Raw genomic sequence first — 24140 nt, 5'->3', positions numbered from 1 at the left:
GCAATTTCATATGGTTCAACTGTGTATCTTTTGTTTCTCAGAAGACAGCATGCCAGGATGCTGCACTTTCAAAGGGCATCCATCTATGGTGGGCAGGCCAATTTAAGGATTTATGCTGTACAAGTGGACAAGATCCTGTAGGGGCACAGTTTCAAATCTCATTTCCATAACTTGTCCGCTGTGAGAAGTCTTTGGAGTATCCAGTTTTTTTGTTTTAATGATCCACCCCTGCTTTTTGTTGTTTCCTTTTTTTCATTTTGTTGCCTGAAATTTATTATTAATTATTGCGAGGGGACCTGGACCACTTTTTGAATAGCTGCTTTAGGGTGATGTGTTCAGTCCCCAATCCCTCTACCCTCCAAGACAGAATTACTGCGGCTCTACTTGTTGGTTTAAAGACTATTTATAAGCAAGGCCCATCTTCCACATTGCAGATCCAAACCAAAGCCTCATTATTTCCACTGTTTGTTTTGCTGCAGAATGGTAACATTTACATGGAAATGGGTCTTTTTCTCTATCCTGTAATTTGGATTGTTTAGTTTTCCTTTTTGGACTTCTTTGATGCTGCTGAAGAAAGAAGTCCACAGGAATCTGGAGAAAGGAAGAGAGTGAGCTGCCGGGGGCCGAGTGGGCAGCAATGCTGTTTGCTTCTGTGTCTGTGTGGCGCACACCGCCCCCTACCCCCACCACTTCCCCTAGCTGGACTAAGCTATCTCCTTCCTGTTTCTGCTTTTCTCTCTCCTATAGCTGGGCTAAGATATGTCAGCACTTAGGGCTGGAGGTCCAGCTTTACCACTGACTCAATATGGAACCTGGACCAAGTCTCCCTCGGAAGCTTTGCCTCCCATGTGAACAGTGAAGGTGCTGAACCAGATCATCTCTAAATTCCATTACATTCCTAAGCCCACTGGGCTTCCCTTTTCTATACCCTTTTCCTTTCTATCTCGGAAGAAGTAAAAAAAATTGCTATTTTTATACCCAAAGCATGAAAATAATAACCAATGAATTTCCCCCAGATGTCCCTGAGTTTCAAAGATGACATCATTGCTATATAAGATTTTCCAAAGACTTTCCAAGGCTTTAAATCCTCTTGCATTTCTACCTCACCTACTACCCCCACTACCATTCCCCATTAGCCCCAATTTAAATGCAACCCTAGAAATTTCCAGGTTTAATTTCTGTCTCTCCTGTCCCTTTTATTTCTTGCTAGAGGATTCTACAAGAAATATAACTCCACTTCCAAGTATCTACTCTAGAGAAGCATTTTGCCAATGTCTACAATAAGGCATAAGGAAGCGTGTTCACTGAGGCCTTGTTTACCATAATGAATAAAATGGATGTCTATGAATTCAAAAAACAAACTGGGAAATCCATTTAATGGAATATTATGCAGCAGTTCAAAAGAATGTGGCAGAGCTGTATGTATTAATATGGGTAGACTGACAATATACATTGTTGAATAAAAGAAGCATGCTATAAGATGATATGCACAGTATACTATCTTTTATGTAAAAACTATATATATTCTAAGTGTATATATATACACACATATATATACAGATGTATACATATACACACATATGTAAAGGCACAGCAAAGATTTGGAAGAATATATAAGAAACTGGTAACATTGTGTACCACCACAGAACGGATGGTCAAGGGGACTTTTTAAAAACTTTTAGGCTGTGCACGATGGCTCACACCTGTAATCCTAGCACTTTGGGAGGCCAAGGCGAGCAGATTGCTTGAGCCCAGAGTTCAAGACCAGCCTGGGCAACATGGTGAAACCCCATCTCTAAAAAGAAACAACAACAAAAAAAAAACTTTAAAAAATTGTTTGTAGACACAGGGTCTCGCTGAGTTGCCCAGGCTGGTCTTGAACTCCTGGCCTCACGTGATCATCCCTCTTCTGTGTCTCCCAAAGAACTGGGATTACAAGCATGACCCATTGTGACTGGCTGAGGGGACTTTAGCTACATGAAATGTTTTAATATTTTTAGTCAAATAAGTAATCACTTAATAAATTTAAATTAATTTGAAAAATACAGCCCGAGTATATGACAATAGCGCAAAGAATGAGAGAAAAGTATTCTGTTGTAAAGTTCTTATACTATATATGAAGCAGTATATTATTCAAAGATGGCTATTTATGAATATTAATGATGAGTATTTTAAATCCTGAGACACACACACAGAAGAAAAATTAAGAAAAGAGATTTAACAAATAAGACAAGAGTGAAGATAAAATAGAATTGTAGGCCGGGCGCGGTGGCTCACGCTTGTAATCCCAGCACTTTGGGAGGCCGAGGCGGGCGGATCACGAGGTCAGGAGATCGAGACCACGGTGAAACCCCGTCTCTACTAAAAAATACAAAAAATTAGCCGGGCGCGGTGGCGGGCGCCTGTAGTCCCAGCTACTCGGAGGCTGAGGCAGGAGAATGGCGTGAACCCGGGAGGCGGAGCTTGCAGTGAGCCGAGATTGCGCCACTGCACTCCAGCCCGGGCGACAGAGCGAGACTCTGTCTCAAAAAAAAAAAAAAAAAAAAAAAAAAAAAAAAAAAAAAAATAGAATTGTAAAAAATATTCCATCCAAAGGCAGGTAGGCAAAGAGGGAAAAGGTAACCAAAAAAACCAGATGTAACAAACGGAAAACAAATAGTAAACGATATATTTCAATATAACCATATCAAGCACTAAGCACTCCCCTTGAGAACCGGAACAAGACAAGGATGCCCACTCTCACCACTCCTATTCAACATAGTACTGGAAGTCCTAGCCAGAGCAATCAGGCCAGAGAATGAAATAAAAGACATCCAAATAGGAATAGAGGAAATCAAAGTGTTCGCAGATGACATGATTTTATACCCAGAAAACACCAAAGTCTCTGCCCAAAAGCTCCTAGATCTCCTAAACAACTTTAGCAAAGTTTCAGAATATAAAATCAATGTAAAAAATTAGTATCATGTCTATACACCAATAATATCCAAGATGAGTGCCAAATCATGAACACAATTCCATTCAAAATAGCCACACATGGCCAGGCACAGTGACTCACGCCTGTAATCCCAGCACTTTGGGAGGCCAAGGCAGGCGGATCACCTGAGGTCAGTAGTTCAAGACCAGCCCGGCCAACTTGGCGAAACCCTGTCTCTATTAAAAATGCAAAAATTAGCTGGGTGTGGTGGTGGGCGCCTGTAGTCTCAGCTACTCGGGAGGCTGAGGCAAGAGAATCGCTTAAACTGGGGAGGCAGAGGTTGCAGTTAGCTGAGATCACGCCACTGCACTCCAGCCTGGGTGACAGAGTAAGACCCTGTCTCAAAATTTAAAAAATAAATAAATAACCATACACACACCCCTAGGAAGTCAATGAGAGACGTGAAAGGTCTCTACAATGAGAAATTACAAAACACTGCTGAAAGAAGTCAGAGATGACACAAAGAAAAGGAAAAACATTCTATGCTCATGGATAGAAAGAATCAAAGGTGTTAAAATGGCTGTACTTCCCAAAGAAATTTAGAGATTCAATGCTATTTCTATCAAACTACCAATGACACTCTTCACAGAATTTTTTTTAAAACTATTCCAAAATACATATGGAACCAAAAAGGAGCCCAAATAGCCAAAGCAATACTAAGCTAAAAGAACAAAGCTGGAGGCATTACATTACCTGACTTTGAGCTATACTACAAGTCTACAGTAACAAAAACAACATGGTACTGGCACAAAAACAGATACATAGACCAATGGAACAGAATAGAGAGCCCAGAAATAAAGCTGTACACCAACCATCTGATCTTTGACAAAATCAACAAAAACAAGCAACAGGGAAAGGATTCTCTATTCAACAAATGGTACTGGGATAACTGGCTAGCCATATGCAGAAGAATGAAACTGGGCCCCTTCCTTATACTATACAAAAATCTACTCAAGATGCATTAAATACTTAAATGTAAAACCTGGAACTATAAAATCCCTTGAAAAAAAAAAAACCTAGGAAATACCATTGTAGACATAGGCCCTGGCAAATATTTCATGACAAAGATGCCAAAAACAATTGCAATAAAAACAAAAATTGACAAGTGTGACCTAATTAAACTAAAGAGTTTCTGCACAGCAAAAGAAACTATCAACAGAGTAAATGGACAGCCCACAGAATGGAAGAATATATTTGTAAAATACGCATCTGACAAAGGTCTCATATCCAGAATCTTGAAAGAACTTAAATTATCAAGCAAAAAACAATCCCATTAAAAAGTAGGCAATGGACATTAACAGACACTTTTTGAAAGATGACATATACATGGCCAACAAGCACATGAAAAAATGTTCATCATCACTAATCATTAGAGAAATGCAAATCAAAACCACAGTGAGATGTCATCTCACACCAGTCAGAATGGCTATTACTAAAAAGTGAAAAAATAACCAGTGATGGCAACATTGTGGAGAAAAAGGAGCATTTACACACAGCTGGCAGGAATGTAAATTCATTCAGCCACTGTGGAAAACAGTTTGGAGATTTCTCAAAGAACACAGAACTAATATTTGACCCAGCAATACAGTTATTGGGTATACAACCAAAGGAATATAAATCGTTCTACCATAAAGACACACATATATGTATGTTCATCACAATTTATTCACAATAGCAAAGACATGGAATCAACAGGTGCCCATCAGTGGTGGACTGGATGAAGAAAGTGTGGTACATACACACCACGGAATACTACCCAGCCATAAAAAATGAGATCACGTCCTTTGCAGTAATATGGAGCTGGAGGCCAGTATCCTAAGTGAACTAACACAGGAACAGAAAACCAAACACAATATGTTCTCACTTGTAAGTGGGAGCTAAACACTGAGCATACCATAGACACAAAGAAGGGAACAATAGACACCAGGGCCTACTTGAGGGTGGAGGGTGGGATCAAAAAACTATCTATGGGGTAATACAATTACCTGGGTGATGAAATACGTGCACCAAACCCCCCGTGACACGCAATTTATCTATATAACAAACCTGTACATGTAACCCTGAAACTAAAATAAGAGTTAAATATATATCCACATTAATAACAATGTGATATGGTTTGAATCTGTTTCCACCCAAATCTCATGTTCAGTTTTAATCCCCACTGCTGGAGGTGGGTCCTGGTGGGAGGTGGGAGGTGCATCATGGGGGAAGTTTCTCATGAATGGTTTAGTACCATCTCCCTTGGTTGTGATAATGAGTTCTTCTAAGAACTGGTTGTTTACAAGTGTGTAGCACCTCCCTGGCTCTCTCTCTCTCCCTCCACCTCTGCCAATGTGGAGTGCAGGCTCTCCCTTCATCTTCTGCCATGATTTTAAGTTTCCTCAGGTCCCCTCAGAAGCCAAGCAGATGTCAGTATCATGCTTCCCATATACCCTGAGGAATAATGAGCCAATTAAACCTTTTTAATATATGGATTATCCAATCTCAGGTATTTCTTTATAGCAGCATAAGAATGGCCTAATACACAATGTAAATGGTCTACATATCCAAATTAAAAGGCAGAGAGATTGTCCGATTGGATAAAAAAAAAAGCAACATACCACAATATGCTGGCTGCAAGAAACCTACCTTAAATATAAAGGCAACTATGTTAAAAGTAAAGGAATGAAAAAAGCTGTATCATGCAAACACTAACTAAAAGGAAGCTGGAGTACCTGGTATTCATAAGTACACCAGATAAAGTAGGCTTCGGTACAGGAGTATTACCCAAGATACAAAGAGTCATTAGATAATGATGAAGGGGACAATTCATCAACAAGATACAAGAATCCTAAATGTATATACATCTAACAGCAAAGCTTCAAAACGCATGAAGCAAAAACTGATAGAACTCAAAGGAAAAATAGACAACTCTGTGATTACAGTTGGACACTTCAATAATCCTCTCATTAATAAATGACACAGAAAGAAAACTAGGAAGAACATAGAAGACCTGAACAACACCATAAAGCAGCTAATTAATATTTAAAGAAAACCCTATCCAAAACAGCAGATGAGACATTCTTTACAAATACTAATAAAACAGTCACCAAGATAAACCACATATTGGGTCATAAAAAAATCTCAATAAAGTTCAAAAAAGTAAAATTGTGCGAAGTATGCTCTTTCAGTACAGTGGAATTAAAATAGAAAGTAAGAACAGAAAGATATGTAGAAAATCCTCAATACCTGGAAATTAAAAATATAATTCTAAATAATTCAGAGGAAGTCAAACGAGGAATTATAAAATAATTTAAATTGAATGAAAATGAAAAAATATATTAAAATTTGTGAGATACAGCTAAATCACTGTTTACAAGGAAATTCATAGCATTAAAAGTTTATAATGATAACATTCTTGAGAACACGAACATTCCTAAAACCCACCATGCTTTCAGTAAGAAAAGTAGCAAGCAATGAGCCCACAAAATGACACAGTACAGGAGGGCACAAACTCTGTATGCCCAGGGACAGCAGTGTTGCAATGGGAGGCAGGGTGGCTGTGGTAAACAGACTAAGCCAAATTTCCAGAAGAAAAGCTGAAACTATATAGAAGATTATGCTGAGGCTTGAATGCTTGATCTAAGAAATTCCAACAGCAAATCTAAGAAAATGCTGGCTATTAATAGAGACACAAGCATTTTGAACTGAGAAGACAGAATAAGAGAAAAGGCCAGTGATCCAGATCTGAGCTGCAACTTGTGTTTACTCTGAAAACAATAAAATCATGAGGTTATGCTCACTTAGAAAAAACTGTATACTGAGAAAAGAAGAATCATCTAAAGTGAATAAGTATTCAGTTTAAGAAACTAGAAAAAGGAAGGCAATATAAACCCAAAGCAAACATAAGGAGCGACATAATAAAGATATAAGCAGAAACCTATGAAATAAAATCCAGAAAAACAAATTAAAAAGAAAAAAATTCCATGAAACCAAAAGGTTTTTCTTTGAATAAATAAATAAATAAATCTCTAGTCAGACTGATCAAGAAAGAAAAGAAACAAATTACCAATATCAAGAATTTAAGGCCAAGGACAGTGGCTCACGCCTGTAATCCCAACACTTTGGGAGGCCAAGGTGAGTGGATCACTTGAACCTAGAGTTCAAGACCAACCTAAGCAACATGGTGAAACCCTGTCTCTGCCAAAAAATAAATAAATAAATACAAAAATTAGCTGGGCATGGTGGCATGTGCCTGTAGTCCCAGCTACTTGGGAGGCTGAGGTGGGAAGATCACTTGAGCCCAGGAGGTGGAGGTTGCAATAAGCCATGATCATGCCACTGCACTCCAACCTGGGTGACAGAGCAAGATCCTGTCTCAAAAATGAAAAAAAGAATGTAAGAAGGAACATCACCAGATCTACCAACATTAAAAGAATAGTAAGAAAATATTATGCATAACTGTATTAGTCTGTTTTCACACTGCTAATAAAGACATAACCAAGACTGGGTAATTTATAAAGGAAAGAAGTTTCTAATTGACTCACAGTTTCATATGGCTGAAGAGGCCTCACAATCATAGTGGAAGGCAAAGGAGGAGCAAAGTCACACCTTACATGAAAGCAGGCAAGAGCTTGTGCAGAGGAACATCCATTTGTAAAACCATCAGATCTTATGAGACTTATTCACTACCATGAGAAGAGTATGGGGGAATCTGCCCCCATGATTCAATTATCTCCACCTGGCCCAGCCCTTGACACATGGGGATTATTACAATTAAAGGGGAGATTTGGGTGGGGACACAGAGCCAAAACATATAATTCTGCCCCTGGCCCCTCCCAAATCTCATGTCCTCACATTTCAAAGCCAGTCATGCCTTCCCAACAGTCCCCCAAAGTCTTAACTCATTTCAAAATTAACTCAGAAGTCCACAGTCCAAAGCCTCATCTGAGACAGGTACCTTCCAGCTATGAGCCTGTAAAATCAAAAGCAAGTTAGTTACTTCCTAGATACAATGGGGGGTACAGGCATTGGATAAATCCTCCCATTCCAAATGGGAGAAATTGGCCAAAACAAGGGGCTACAGGCACCATGCAAGTCCAAAACCCAGTGGGGCAGTCAAATCTTAAAGTTCCAAAATGATCTCCTTTGACTCTATTTCTTATCTAGGTCACACAGATGCAAGAGGTGGGCTCTCATTGTCTTGGGCAACTCCACCCCTGTGCTTTTGCAGGGTACAGCCTCCCTCATGGCTTTTATGGGCTAGCATTGAATGTCTGTGGCTTTTCCAAACACATGGTGCAAGCTGTCAGTGGATCTACCATTCTGGGGTCTGGAGAAAGGTGGCCCTCTTCTCACAGCTCCACCAGGTAGCACCCCAGTGGGGACTCTGTGTGGGAGCTCCTACCCCACATTTGCCTTCCACACTGCCCTAGCAGAGGTTCTTCATGAGGGCTATGCCCCTGCAGCACACCTCTGCCTGGACATTCAGGCATTTCCATACATCCCCTGAAATCTAGGTGGAGGTTCCCAAACCTCAAACCTCAATTCTTGACTTCTTTGCACCCAGGGGCTCAACACCACATGAAAGTTGCCAAAGTTTGGGGTTTGCAAGTTCTGAAGCGTGGCCCAAGCTGTACCCTCTTAGCCACAGCTGGGACATAGGGCACCAAGTCCCGAAATTGCACAAAGCAGCAAGGCCCTGGGCCCAGCCCACAAAACCACTATTTCCTCCTCAGCCTCCCGGCCTGTGATGGGAGGCAGCTGCCATGAAAGTCTCTGACATGCCCTGGAGACATTTTCTCCATTGTCTTGGTGATTAACATTTGGCTCATTACTTATGCAAATTTCTGCAGCTGGCTCGAATTTCTCCTCAAAAGAAGGGGTTTTCTTTTCTACTGCATCGTCAGCCTGCAAATTTTTCAAACTTTTATCCTGTGCTTCCTCTTGAACACTTTGCCGCTTAGAAATTTCTTCCACCAGATACCCTAAATCATCTCTCTCGTGTTCAAAGTTCCACAGATTTCTAGGGCAGGGGCAAAATGTCACCAATATTTTTGCATAGCAAGAATGACCTTTACTCCACTTCCTTATCTCTATCTGAGACCACCTCAGCCTGGACTTTATTGTCCATATCACTATCAGCATTTTGGCCAAAGCCATTCAACAAGTCTCTAGGAAGTTCTAAACTTTCCCACACATTCTTGTTTTCTGAGCCCTTCAGGTCTCAAGGAAGTTCCAAACTTTCCAACATTTTCCTATCTTCTTCTGAACCCTCCAAACTGTTGCAACCTCTGGCTGTTACCCAGTTCCAAAGTCACTGCCACAGCACCCCACTACCTGGTACCAATTTACTGTAATTAGTCTGTCCTCATGCTGCTAATAAAGACATACCTGAGACTGGGTAATTTATAAAGGAAAGAGATTTAATTGGCTCACAGTTCCATATGGCTGAAGAGGCCTCACAATCATGGTAGAAGGCTAAGAAGGAGCAAAGTCACATCTTAACATGGAAGCAGGCATGAGAACTTGTGCTGGGGAACTCCCATTTATAAAACAATCAGGCCTCATGAGGCTTATTCACTACCACTGTAACAGTATGAGAGAAAATGCCCGCACCCCCCCCACCCACCCCCATTCAATTATCTCCACCTGACCCCATCCTTGACACATGGGGATTATTACAATTCAAGGTGAGATTTGGGTAGGGACACAGCCAAACCGTATCAACAACTATGCCAATAAATTCAACAACTTCGATGAAATGGATAAATTCCTTGAAAAAGAACATAGCCTCTGACCTGAAGGAGCTTCCTGTCTATTTGGGGAGTGTGGTAGAAATCTTAATGAATACAGATGTAAAAGCACTGAGCAAAACAGAGGTTTCTTGATTACTGGGATAGAAAAATGTACAGCAGACTTCATTTGGGAAGGAACAGCATCAGTGAAGGATTTTAACCCATGGTCATGTTTGTTTTAGGTGGATTGTTCTCCAAGTAGTGACGGGAAAGAATCTAAGAAGGACAAAACTGAAGAAACAGATTATTTAGGAGGCTACTGCATGGTTTGATAACAGATGAGGGCCTGAACTACCAGGGTGATGGTAAGAACTGAGAGGAGAATAAAATTTGAGAACTATTTAGCAGTTCATATTGGCAAAAAGGGACCTGGTGCCAAGGGTTGAGATTGAATAAAGAGCTCTGGGGGAGGTGGGGTAGAAGCAGGGAGGACCTTCCATCTGTTGCTTGAAAAGATGAGAAAGCTGGTAGTTGGGGTAAAAGAAGGATATGTGAAAGATTAGGAGAGATGAGGTAAGGAGGACTCCCGTGGCAGAGATGAGGCCATTATGGGAGTGGAAAAAGAGATGACTGAGAATGTGGGAGCCAATCATACAGCCTCTCGTGGCAGAGGAGGCCAGTAATGGGGGCAGAAGGAGTGGCGAGACAGTGGGACCCATTGTGAAAGGCAGGGGGCAATGAGAAGAAACCAGCCTAGGCAGGAGCAGAGGCAGAGACAAGCTGGGGTGCAGAAAGGGAAATGCAACTCGGAGGATCCCAGGCAGAGAGGCTGATAATAGGCCACAGGTAGAAAGGGCTCAGAGGAAGAGTCTGGAAGCTCAGGCACAGGAGCCAGGAACCACAGGGGACACAGAGGGAGCAGCAGCTTTCACAGCTTCCCAAAAGCACAAGGTCACCCACCAGCCATGCTTCCACACATCCCCCTGCATGGATCATGACCCACAGTTAGCAAAACCGTGTTAATCAGGGAGCTTGCCCAAGTGGCTGCAAGAAGCTGCAAGCTTCAGCCAGAAACAAAGTAGGAACAAGAGGGTCTGGCAGGGGTTGGCACCTGAAGCACACTGCATGCTGGCCCCTCCCATTCTCCCCCATCTTAGACTAATACTGATTCCTGTGTCTCCCTCACCCCAAGGCTTGCTTTCAGGTTGTGCTCCTTAGGGATTCCTTTTTCAGGAACAACCCCAGGGGGGCCCAGGGTCCTAAAATTTCACAGCCCATGCCAGGAAGAGGGAAACAGGAAAGAAAGGAAGAGAGTAATAACCTCCAGAAAAGGTCCCATGTCACCACAGCTTTTCTGGAAAGTTCCACAAGCTGATAAAGCAGGAGACTGGGCTACATGTTGGGAAAGTGAAAATCCATTTAACCTGAGAATATGAAATTTTGCTATGCCATTCATCAGGCTGGGAAAACAGATGCAGATAAAGCCAGCTGCAAAGTTATCAGAAAATTCTATTTCTCCCAAGGAAACACTGCAGCTGTGAAGCCACCTAATGACACTTACTAACATGCCTACTGTAGCATGACTACTACTTTGGTACTAAGAAATCTAGTTTTCTAAAATCCTGGTTTATCAGAAACTTTGTTTTTGAAATCATTTCAGTAAGAACAAAACCTCTCACTCTTGGCTGCAAGATCTATTTCACTTTGACACAGAGGAGCAGCCTTCATTTTCAACTCAGGTACAGATCCTGTTAAGGGGCTTTTGGACCTAACATTTCACATCTTGATTTGTTTCTAAGGAAAAGAGACCTTGTGTCTACTTTGCCATTCAGACCTGATGTTGTCCCTTTACACGCAGCCCTGCTTTGCTGTCACCTACCAAAATACCACTTCATCTCAGCTTCACCTAAATGCCACCCTTCCGCAAAATCGTATCATAACTTTGCCCTTTCTTGGTGATACAGTCCATGGTTCTTGTGGTGTGTGATCTCGCTCGTTGCAATGAGCCAATAAGCCTGAATTTGTCAGACTGTAAAAGTTTGCTCCTGGTAGACTGAGGCTGGCCAGGTGAAGACATACAAGTTTCCTTTGAGATTTGGCCAAGAACCCCAATACCATGGATTGGCCACCTTAACTCAGTAATAATGTGCACATCTGAGACTCCATGAGTCAAGTTCAAGTTCTCTCTGTCTTTAATTGTGTGGTTTTACACTGAATTTAGGCTCTGCTTATTTCTTTGGCTGTTCAGTACGAGGTTTATTATTTGTTTCCTGAAATGTTCGGTTTCCAAACAGACTTTGGTGTCTCTTGGTGAAATTTGTCTTTTAACACTGTCTCCTGCCTTCTGTGTGTCCCTATCTTCTGTTCATGTAAGAGAACTTCCTCCAGGCTTCCCTGGGTGTGAGAAATTGGCTTTGGGAAAGATCTCTCCACACAGTCTGTGCCAAGTGGCTGCTAACTTCTCAGGTCAGCAAGTAGAGGCAGTTTAACCTTGGGGTGAGGGTAGGAAACACAAGTAATATTTTACCTTTGATCAACAGTCAAGCACTTTCTCCTGGGCTTCTCTGCTATCAAGCTCGTGCTGCCTCCTCACATAACTTCACTGAGGATGAGTTAGAACTATAGTGGCCACTTAGAGAACTTTGACATGAACAAGGATGTTCATTTGAGAAGTACCCGAGGCAAAAAGGGCAAAGAGACCCTCAAGAGGAGATTATACGTCTGGTCCATCTAGAAGGAGATCACTGTAATTCATGTAGGAGATTTCCCCTCCATCTCCATTCTTTGAGGATTAATAAGCACCGGCTTTTAATTGTATGTTTTGATAAAATTGTTGAGGGCTGGGGTTACCGTTTAAACTGGCTATAATGACTTTCTCTTTTGTGTCTATGTATAGATGAGAAAAGGGGTCCCTGCGTCTAAATTTTCTCCCTTCTTGTTATGGAAGGAAAAATAACCTCTTACAGTAATAACTTCATATTGTTCTATCCTTCTCCCTTCCCCTCACTTGTCACTTGAGAAACTGTAAAAATTAACTGCTCAGAAAAAAAAAAAAAAAAACACATTGTTATTATGGTACACACTGGGTAGTCAACAATGTCATTAAAAAGTTAAACTTCCTTTTTCATTAAAAAAGTAAATAAACATCCTCCAGCCTAGGTGACAGCAAGACTCCATCTCAAAAAAAAAAAAAAAAAGTAGACAAATATCACTGGTGTTCTCTGCTCAGGGAAAAATAAAAAGTACATAAATGTATTTAAAAATTAATAGGTAGGCCGGGCGTGGTGGCTCACGCTTGTAATCCCAGCACTTTGGGAGGCCGAGGAGGGGGGATCACGAGGTCAGGAGATCGAGACCACGGTGAAACCCCGTCTCTACTAAAAATACAAAAAAGAATTAGCCGGGCGTGGTGGCGGGCGCCTGTAGTCCCAGCTACTCGGAGAGGCTGAGGCAGGAGAGTGGCGTGAACCCGGGAGGCAGAGCTTGCAGTGAGCTGAGATCGTGCCACTGCACTCCAGCCTGGGCGACAGAGCGAGACTCCGTCTCAACAAAAAAAAAATTAATAGGCTTTGTTACTGTAGTTATGAGAGAAAACATCTTAGCTTCAATATAAATGATTTTAAATATGATTTTAAAATTTAACATCTGTCTCATGAATACAGTTTATAAAATATATTTTTAAAGTATCCTGTAATATTTCTGATAAATTTTGGACAAATTGGAATGAGTTGTTTATGTTGATCAAAGATAACTCAGTATCTATATTGCCCTCATTTTATTATAAAATAATGCTAAGACAATATTCTAATTTATATGACTGATACAGTCTTATATATATTAATATTTATAACTTTGTAGTTTCAATATTACACAATATTTATAACTTCTCAAGATTTAAACTCCTCAAGATTTAAACTTTTGGAATTTCCTATACAGACTTTATGGAACAAGAAAGGGATCACTGTTGGAACAAATTTTTTAAGCTTACAAAATATAAAATTGCTTTTAGGTGAAATCATAGCACAGATGTCTTTTAAAATGGTTTTGATCTTGTAAAATTCTTACAATACTACAAATCATGAGAATTTACGTTTTAGTTAAAATTGTAATTTCCAAATATTAGTTAAAATTTTACAATCTTGGAAAATGTTAGCTTACTTGATATATATTTGGATTCCTGAACAGTTTCTAAGCTAAAAAAAAAAAATAAAACATATATACAGTTTTAATTTATTGTTACTTATATACATTATATAAAGGCTATAGATTAATAGAATGTGTAATTGCCTTTAGATAACGTGTTCATTCTGCTGCCTGAAAAGGTAAAAGGTAATAAAAATGCGAACTCATGAAAAGTTAGCTAGGCTTGACAGAGCAAACAAAAACATAAAATGGGGAAAGGACACCCTATTCAATAAATGGTGCAGGATAATTGGCAAGCCACATATAGGAGAACAAAACTGGATCCCCATCTCTCACCTTATGCAAAAATCAACTCAAGATGGATTAAGAATGTAAATCTAAAACCTGAAACCATAAAAAATCTATGAAGTTAACGTTAAAAAAGCCCTTCTAGACACTGGCTTAGACAAAGCCTTCATAACCAAGAACCCAAAAGCAAATGCACCAAAAACCAAAGTTAAATAGATGGGACTTCATTAAACTAAAAAGCTTCCGCACAGCAAAAGAAACAATCAGCAAAGTAAACAGACAGCCCACAGAGTGGGAGAAAATATTTGCAATCTCTACTTCTGACAAAGGACTAATACCCAGAATCTACAAAGATCTCAAATCATCAAAGAAAAAAACAATCCCATCAAAAATTGGGCTAAGGACATGAATTGACAATTCTTGAAAGAAGATATACAAATGGCCAAGAAACAGATGGAAAAAATGCTTAAGGTCACTAATAATCAGGGAAATGCAAACCAAAACCACAACGTGATACCACCTTACTCCTGCAAGAATGGCCATAAACAAAAACTTAAACAATAATAGATGTTGGCATGGATGTGGTGAAAAGCCAACACTTTTACACCATTGGTGGGAAAGTAAACTAGTACAACCACTATGGAAAAAGTGTGGAGATTCCTTAAAGAACTGAAAGTAGATCTACCATTTGATCCAGCAATCCCACTCCTGGGTATCTACCCAAAGGAAAAGAAGTAATTATACGAAAAAGATACTTGCAGACACATGTTTATAGCACACAATTCACAACTGCAAAAATATAGAACCAGCCAAAATGCCCATCAATCAACTAGTAAGAAAATGCGGTGCATACACACACGTGCACACACACACACACACCATGGAGTACTACTCAGCCATAAAAAGGAACAAAATAATGGCATTCACAGCACCTGGATGGAACTGGAGATAATTAGTCTAAGTGAAATAACTCAGGAATGGAAAACCAAACATTGTATGTTCTCACTCATAAGTGGCAGCTGAGCTATAAGGACGCAAAGGCCAAAAGTGATACAATGGACTTTGTAGACTCAGGAGAAAGGGTGGGAGGGGTTTGAGGGAGAAAAGTCTATACATTGGTACAGTGTACATGCTTGGGTGATTGGTGCACCAAAATCTCAGAAATCACCACTAAAGAACTTATTAATGTAACCAAACACCACCTGTTCACCAAAAACCTATTAAAATAAAAAAATATAATAAAATTTAAAAAGAAACAAAACTTAGCTAGGCAGTTCCTGGTCTCTTGCCTTGTAGTGTTCTCCGTATTTGGAGGAGACAAAAGTTGGTTACCTTGTCTAATTGTGGCAATTAATAAAATGATTAAGACTATACTAGTATAATGTAGAAAGAATATTCCTTATCCGTAAAGCTTAGGACCAGAAGTGCTGCAGATTTTGGAGTTTGGGGATTTGGTAATATTTGCATATACATAATGAGATATCCTGATGATAGACTCCAAGTCTCAACATGAAATCCATGTAAGTTTCATATGTACCTTACGCACACAGCCTGAAGGTAATCTTATACAATATTATAATTTTGTGCCTGAAACCAAATTTTGACTGCAGCCTATCACACGAGGCCAGATATTGAATTTTCCACTTGTAGGGTCATGTTGGCACTCAAAATGTTTCTGATTTTGGAACATTTCGGATTTTCGATTTTCATATTAGGGATGCTCAACCAGTAATTGCCGAAAAGTATGAATGTATATGCAAGATGGTGAATATGGTTTGTTACGGAATTATTACTTTATTTTTAAAAATGGTGATTCAATATCTACATCTATTGTAATATGCTAAGATAAATTATATCTTAAAACTAAAATTTTGTTATATGTGTATTTATGTATATCTACATATATAAAGATATATTAACATTTTTAAAAATCCTATAAATGATAAAAAGACAAATTTCAGGCTATATTCCATGTAAACAGAATATGCCTGAAATTACAGAAAAAAGGCTTATACATTTTTTCTGCAAATATAGATACACCAAAAGAGTAAAACTAGTGTTTCCTTTCCATAAAATTAGCAAGTTATTTGATGCCCAGATAACAGAGTTTTCTTTTGAACAACCAAAACATTTTATTAACTTTGTCCTTCTGGCATTATCTTGAATAATTTTAACCCAAATTTTCTTATTTGTTAGTGGATCAGACATCAAGGACTGCTGTTGAAACTCAATTAGAAGGACCTTACCAGGTACTATTAACAACACAACAGTACATCTATACCTCCCAAATATAAAGACTTAGGCCACACTAGAATCACAAAAAGGCTGTTTGAACAGAGATCTCAAACAGAGGTATTGAAGTAATCATTCTGAAGCAGATGATCTCAGGAAGGGGCACCTTCTACCCAAGATCTTCGAGACTAAGCTGGTGACTTCACGATGTATACAACTCCCCCCGACCCACTACCCAAGAGGACCGGAGCCAAAGATTATTAAGCTACAATCTGCATGTGCTTTTGCTCTATTTCTTTGTTCTTTCCTCTTTGCCAAGTTAAGATTTAAATTGTTGATACTCCTTGTTTATTAACTATGATAGTTCTAAGGTCTTTATCCTTAATTTTTTTTTTTTTTTTTTTTTTTTTTGGCAGCCTTAGTCACTCCTTGGTATGAGTCCAGCACCAGGCTACAGTTTGCTCATCATGAGGCTTCCGCATGCAATTACACCGTCTGTTGAGTTTGTACCTACTCTCCTCCTCCGGGTGCCACCCAACTTCCTTTGCTACCAATTTCTTGGAATTAATCAGCTGATTTCCTAGGTAATGAGACTCAACCAAGAAGTTATTTGGGGATGACAAATACTGTCATAGGCCGAACATCCAGAACCCTGAAACTCCCATCGCATCATAGGCAGAAGGGAAGGTTTCAGTATCAAACAAAACAATTCTCAAACCTTTTGTGAAACTGAACTTTTCCAACCAAATTTTCACAGAAACTTGGGGAAGTTAAGCAGCTTGTCGAAAATCAGGACCTGGAAGTTCTGCCTCCAAAACTAATAATGGTTCCAATGTATCTCACACCACCTGCCCCTGGTGGGCAGGACGGGTGACTCAGCTCCATTACGCTTTCATTTGGATGGACAGACAGTACAGGCTGCCATGAAGTCTCCCCTCTGAGAGCTCTGTTTTCTGACAGGGACCTGCTCTAGGCACTGACGTCCTCAGAGATTGTGGACCTGGGCCCTCATGGAAAGGCAAGATCTACTTTGGGAGGCCAAGGGTGGTGGATTGCTCAAGCTCAGGAGTTTGAGACTAGCCTGGCCAACATGGTGAAACCCAATCTCTACTAAAAATACAAAAATTAGCCAGGTGTGGTGGTGCGTGCCTATAGTCCCAGCTACCTGGAAGGCTGAGACAGGAGGATCACTTGGACCCGGGAGGTGGAGGTTGCAGTGAGCCAAGATTGCACCACTGTACTCCAGCCTGGATGACAGAGGGAGACTCCATCTCAAAAAAAAAAAAAAGAAGAAAGAAAAAAAGAAAGGTGAGATCAAGGTTAGCCCTTGGGCAGCCTTGCACTAATGAAACAAAATCTTATCCTTTAATGTTATGCCTCTGTTTCTCTTTTTGACTCTGCACTGATATTGACAGATAAGAGTGAGTGGCTGGGATCCAGTTCTCACTGTCCTCTCCCCTCCAGGCAAGCTCTAGACATTCATTATTCATGGGTCATCTGATGTTCTATCTTCAATAAACAGAGCTCTGTGATCCATCTTGTTATTCACTTTAAAGTAGATTAAAATATGTTCTTTTTCTTTGAAATTTTCAAGAAGGGTTTTCTGTCTGTCATACTCAGTTGACTTTTTCAGTCCCTACCCTCTTTTCTCATGAAGGGCAGATTCCCAGAACTGCAGGAGAATGTGTACTCCATCCCAGGGGACCCTGCCCCTGATGACAGAGCTTGAGCCCCAGCACCTGACTTGAGGCTTTCACAGGCTCAGAGCATTTTTCTCCCTATCGGCCCTAACACAAGGGGAAGTCTTGACCCAGAAACCTTAAGATGGGACTGTGGCCCATGACTAACAGTTGAAGAACTCAGTTCTCCTACAGGTATCCCGAACTCTCTTAATAATCCAATCTGTGGCCAGTGAATCACTGGGATTAGGGTTTTATCCTGGAGCCCTTACCCAGAGAGAGGATCTGCGGGCTTCAGATACAAACCCCAGCTCCCACTCCTACCTCTGCTCTGTTCTCCTTGATGATATTCTAATCTTTCTCGGGAGTATCCATGCCAGGTGGCTCTCTGTGCCAACATAATTGATCTAGAAAACTTTGGAAGGGAAATAGGGTAAGGTTGCACTCTGCTGGAAGTTGGCCCTAGGGTCTGTGCTTTCTAAGTGTTGGTTGTATATATTCTTTTTCTTTTTTTTTTTTTTTTTTTTTTGAGACGGATTCTCACTCTGTCACACAGGCTGGAGTGCAGTGGCGTGATCTTGGCTCACTGCAACCTCCGCCTCCCAGGTTCAAACGATTCTCCTGCCTTAGCCTCCTGAGTAGCTGGGATTACAGGCATGCACCACCATGCCCAGCTAATTTTTGTATTTCTGGTAGAGATGGAATTTTGCCATGTTGGCCAGTCTGGTCTCGAACTCTCAACCTCCTCCAGTGATCCACCTGCCTCGGCCTCCCAAAGTTCTGGGATTACAGGTGTGAACCACTGCGCCTGGCCTAAGTGTTGGTTATATTTTGATTCCTCTGTAAATAGTAGAGGAACATCAACAGAAGCCTCACAATGTACATCAAGGATGGACAGAACTAGTGCCCCAAGGCTGAGATGCGCCTGAGCAGAGCTGATCCGACAGCTGCCTCAGACAACTGAGCACAGAGAATGTGTGCTCTGGACTAGAGGTCTGGGCCCATGTCATGGAGATAGAGAACAGTGACAGTATCCTTGGGGGTGACAGAAGGCCCTTAAGGAGGAAAGTAAATCCACAATCCTTCCTGAACAGCATCCAGCCAAGCAGATCTTGCCACCCTTCCTGGGCCGTCTAAATCCTTCCAACCTCTCTGGACCTTACTATTTTCCAATTCTACTCTTTCATCAAATCATAAATAAACTGCAGTGCTATTTTCTCTTTATTCCACCTACAACTCAGATGTTAGCTGGGTTGTCCTTTACCCTTTGGGTCATCTCAGCTTTGACTCTACCAATTACATAGCCTTCGAAAGTCAGAAGTTCTCCCAGGAATTTTTGCTGATTCTCAGGGATTTTGCACTCTCAGGATTCTCTCTTTCAACTTCAGCTTCCCACCTTTCACGGACCCAGACATCGGACACGAACCCACCTTCATACTCACTCAGAAGAGTCTACTTGGACATAAAAGCATTAGTAAGCAATGTGGCCTTTACAAGAGATACTGTAAGTGATGACGAGGGCCAGGGAAGAGGACGGGCAAACAACTTTAAAATCCCCAACTGCAGAATGAAGGACTAAATTACTTCTTTACCTGGCTGGGTACCGTGGTTCACGCCTGTAATCCTAGCACTTTGGAAGGCCAAGGCAGATGGATCACTTGAGCCCAGGAGTGAGACAACCCTGGGCAACATGATGAAACCCCATCTCTGCAAAAAAATATCAACAAAACAAAACAAAAAAACTGAGGCGGGAGGATCACCTGAGCCTAGGGAGGTTGAGGCTGCAGTGAGCCATGATGGCGCCACTGCACTCCAGCCTGGGTGACAGAGTGAGACCCCATCTCAAAAAAGTAAAACAAAATAAATTACTTCCTTGCAACCTTGGCCTGGCATCCAATCCCTTCCCACCCACATGATGACACTTTGCCAGAACTGGCAGCAAAACTATCAAGAGTAAGGGAAAGGTTCTGTTAACATTGCTACTGGAATATCGTTTTTTATAGGTTAAGTGAACAGAGGAAGTAAAAAAATGTTTTACCATGAGTCCATATTAATATGTCCTATACAAATTTAACATTACAGAGTGTTTACATTTATTTTATTTGTATCTCCTTTCTCTCCTAATCAAAACCTTGGATCTTAATAATATTAGCATTCATTAAAAAAAATTTTTTTTTAAATAACAGACGAGGTTTCAATGTTGCCCAGGCCAGTCTCAAACTCCTGGGCTCAAGTGATCCACCCGCCTTGGCCTCCCAAAATGCTGGGATTAGATGTGAGCTACCACACCCAGCCAATATTAACATTCTTATTTTTTATCCTAATTATATATGAAATACTTTCAAAATTATAATACAAATATTATTTCTAATAATAAAACTACTGAGGGAAGTTTAAAATTATTTGCAATTCTTTTTTTCTTAGAATATATCCCACCAAGAATATACACAAGACAAACATGTTCCAAAGTCACTTGGAATAATTCTTTTCTCTGTGTGATTATGTAACCAATTTGATAGAGTTAAGTTTTTTAATTTCAATTTATTTTCAATTTTAGGGTTAACTTTATTTTCCTTGATTTTATTTTTTTGAAAAATGTCAAACACTTTACATGGTTCCAAAGTAAATAAGTTATACTCACAGAAGTCTCACTTCCAACCTTGTCATTTGATGCTTAATGTGGTTCATTAAAACACCATGGGGATATAGTCTAGATTTTACCTTTTCTCTCAAGATGTGGAGGAATGTGAGGAGCAGAGAAGAGCAGCAACTTGTAGAAAGAGACATGGTTCAAATCCCATTTCATGTTGGAACTGGGCATTTCCCAGACTTTTTGAGACTTGGTATCTTCATGTGAAAATGAGAATAATATTACCTGCCTCCTAGAAATAGTCTCCAGATTAAATGAGGTAATATGTGAAGCACTCCCACTTCACAACTATTTTGGTAAGCAAAATTTGGAAGATTCCATGTGTTAAAAATCTCTTCCTGTTTACAGTATTCAGAATGGATTCTGTTTCTTGAACCCAATTATTATGTATATGGTACAAAGCAGACTTATACCGGCTCCTGTGTTTCCAGATCACTCCCTTACTTTCTACACTCCATAAATGCAATCTAGTCTCCTAGCAATTGGACTACGCAGCCAAGTGTCTGCTTGCCTTTTGAAATTATTTCCCTGCCTTATTCTCCTTTCTATTTTAAACTTTGCCTGCAGGAAGTAAATGTGGTCAGTAGGATAACCTAATTCACTAGACAGATGCAACCATGCTTGTGGACCACAACTACACTGCAATAAATGTACTGTATAGAACACAAACTTTTCTAAGTTCACCATAGTCAATGACATAGATTTTCTTAGATAAAAATCATGTCAGCATATATCAGTTCAGGCAGATTGCTTTGTTTATTTCTATATGAAATGAGACCAAGCTAGGCATTTGGTTGAATTGTAGGGGAGGTGGCAATCTGAGACCTGGTATGCAGCAACCTGGAGGCAAGGCAGGCCAGAAGCATAGGCAGAATGGGCATGGGGTTGTCTGGTCACTGGAGGATCATAATCTCTACCATGACTCTCTTTCCTTGCTCCTTAGACCTCGACCTGAGGCTATGAGTTGAGTCTGGGGATGACATGTGTCACCATGAGTCACATCGATTCTGTGGAAAAGCATGATCTGAGCCCCAAGCAACAGGAATATAAATGAATTGTCAAATCCCTGGTCATTTATAATTGGGTATGTAAATTACAGCTTCTTGATAATATGAAATAGCCAAGACCTTTTCATTTGTGAAGTCAGAGTAAAGGATATGTTACTATATCCAAAGACCTCAAAAATAGTTCAAAGGAGATGGAGGTTTGTTCCTGTCACTAACAATGCTGAGGTCCAGGGTGGTGAATGCTTGTTCTACATGCTGTCACTGATGAACCCAGGTTCCTTCCATCCTGTTGCCATCATCAAGGGCACTGTCCTTGTCTGCATAGTTAGTGCTAGGCCACAGGCATGTTCATATTCAGCTCAAGGGAAGAAGGAACAGAGAACTGCTCCAGGACAAGGAGCTTCTTTACATTGAAGATGACTCAGAAGTTGCATTTAGCACTTCCATGCATCCCTCACTGGCCTGAACTTAGTCACACGGCCACACTTAGCCGCAAGGGAGACTGGTAATGAAGCCTCCAACGGGGCAGCCATATGCCCAGCTAAAATTTCATTACTGTTGAAGAAGGGGGATGTTTTCCTAGACAACTATCAGTCTCTGCCACGCTCTTCATCCTGCTTCACGTTCTTCTTCTTGTTCTAGCTGTGAGCCTTTGCCATTCACTAATTTAGGTCTTAGCTGGGGGAAGCCTCCTCAGTGCCATCAGACCTCCTGGTGAGGTGCAATTAGCTATTCAAGCTTCTTAACACTGAAAGAAAAGCTGGGCCCCACAGCTGGTCCTCCAAGATGGCATTATTTGTACCAGTGAAGGAGAAGAAACTCCTGGATGTCAAACTAGTGGAGCTGCCAAAGCTGGATACTGATGCGAGATTTCACCCCTACTGGCATTGCTGGAGCATTTCAAAGAGGTTTCTACTGGTACTACAACAAGTACATCGACGTGAAGAAAGGGTGTCTCAGGGGTTTCCACGGTACTGGCAGCTTACATGCCCTTCAGCTACTGCCTTTCCCACAAGGAGCTCAAGCATGAGCGCCTATGCAAGTACCACTGAAGAGGGGCCTGCACGGACGGCACGCTCTGCTGCCCTGACCACGACCTCCTCTGCTCACGCCTGTCCTTGAGGAACGTGATCCTTGCTGAATCCTTTTATATCCTAATGGGAATTAACCTCCACATAACAGATGACTGGTTAAAAAAGAAAAGCTGAGGCCCAAAGAGGGATCCCTGGGAGCTCAGACCAAGGCCAGAGCTCTTCTCAGAGCACAAATCTGGCTGTTTTCTAAAAAGACAGTTTTGATACGTGGGGCCTTTTTCCACAATATTGTGAGAGATGCTGGCTTGGCTGGGACTGGAGGTGACTCACACCTGCTCTTTGTAGAGAGCTTAACACTGTTCCCGCAAAAGGAATGCTCATGCCAGGTCACCGGCACCCGCAGACAAGTCTGTTCCTCTTTAAGAGATTCTTAAAGGATTAAAGAGCACGCAGTGCAAAGGCTTTGGATGTGCTGAGTTGCACGTAGCTGAACTAGAGGCTTCGATAACGTGGAGAGAGTGCAAGACCAGAAATTGGAAAATGTGACAGTGGTCTCAGCTCCTCCATTTATCAGCTGTGTGTCCTTGGTCAAGTCACTTCCCAACCATGGGCTTCTGTTTTCTCAACTAAAAAATGTTGACTAAATTGGGTTTATTACTGATCTTTGCACTCCTACAGATTATTTCTAAAACTCTCATCCAGTTCCCATTTCCTACTTGTCCACTGTGATATAATAAAATAAATAAATAAACCTCTGGCCTTTGTCCCTGGCTCCTGGCGTACAGCTCCTAAACCCTTAGAATCTTTTGGGTGATGAGGCCGGGTGCGGTGGCTCACGCCTGTAATCCCAGCACTTTGGGAGGCCGAGGCAGGTGGATCATGAGGTCAGGAGATCGAGACCATCCTGGCTAACACGATGAAACCCCGTCTCTACTAAAAATACAAAAAGTTAGCCGGGCGTGGTGGCAGGCGCCTGTAGTCCCAGCTACTCCGAGAGGCTGAGGCAGGAGAATGGCGTGAACCCGGGAGGCGGAGCTTGCAGTGAGCCGAGATCGCGCCACTGCACTCTAGCCTGGTGACACAGCAAGACTCCGTCTCAAAAAAAAAAAAAAAGAATCTTTTGGGTGATGAGAGTTTCTTTTGTATGCTAATGAAAGACTGCTAGTGGGGTCCCCTAGGTAGCTTCAGGATGGGGGCTGGTTGCCAGAAAGACCAAGGATGATCGGAGGTTTGGAAATTTCAGCCTCCCTCTCTACCCTCAGACCTCGAGGGAGAGGAAAGGAGCTACAGATTGAGCTAATCACAAACAACCATTGATTTAATCAATCATGCCTAAGAGAGGAGGCATCCATAAAAACCCTGAAGTGACAGGGTTTGGAGAGCTGGAGTTGGTGACCACACGGAGGCGCTAGAAAGG

The 24140-nt window shown here is 41.2% G+C and overlaps 1 pseudogene; it reads left to right on the top strand.

The window, feature by feature from the left end:
• Positions 1-22475: 22475 nt before the first annotated feature.
• LOC129479053 (ATP synthase subunit f, mitochondrial-like) lies at positions 22476-22741 on the top strand (annotated as a pseudogene).
• Positions 22742-24140: the final 1399 nt, after the last annotated feature.

The sequence above is a fragment of the Symphalangus syndactylus genome, chromosome 3, assembly GCF_028878055.3.
Source record: "Symphalangus syndactylus isolate Jambi chromosome 3, NHGRI_mSymSyn1-v2.1_pri, whole genome shotgun sequence".
In the NCBI taxonomy this organism is placed as follows: Eukaryota; Metazoa; Chordata; class Mammalia; order Primates; family Hylobatidae; genus Symphalangus; species Symphalangus syndactylus.
This window is presented reverse-complemented; position numbering and strand designations above follow the sequence as displayed.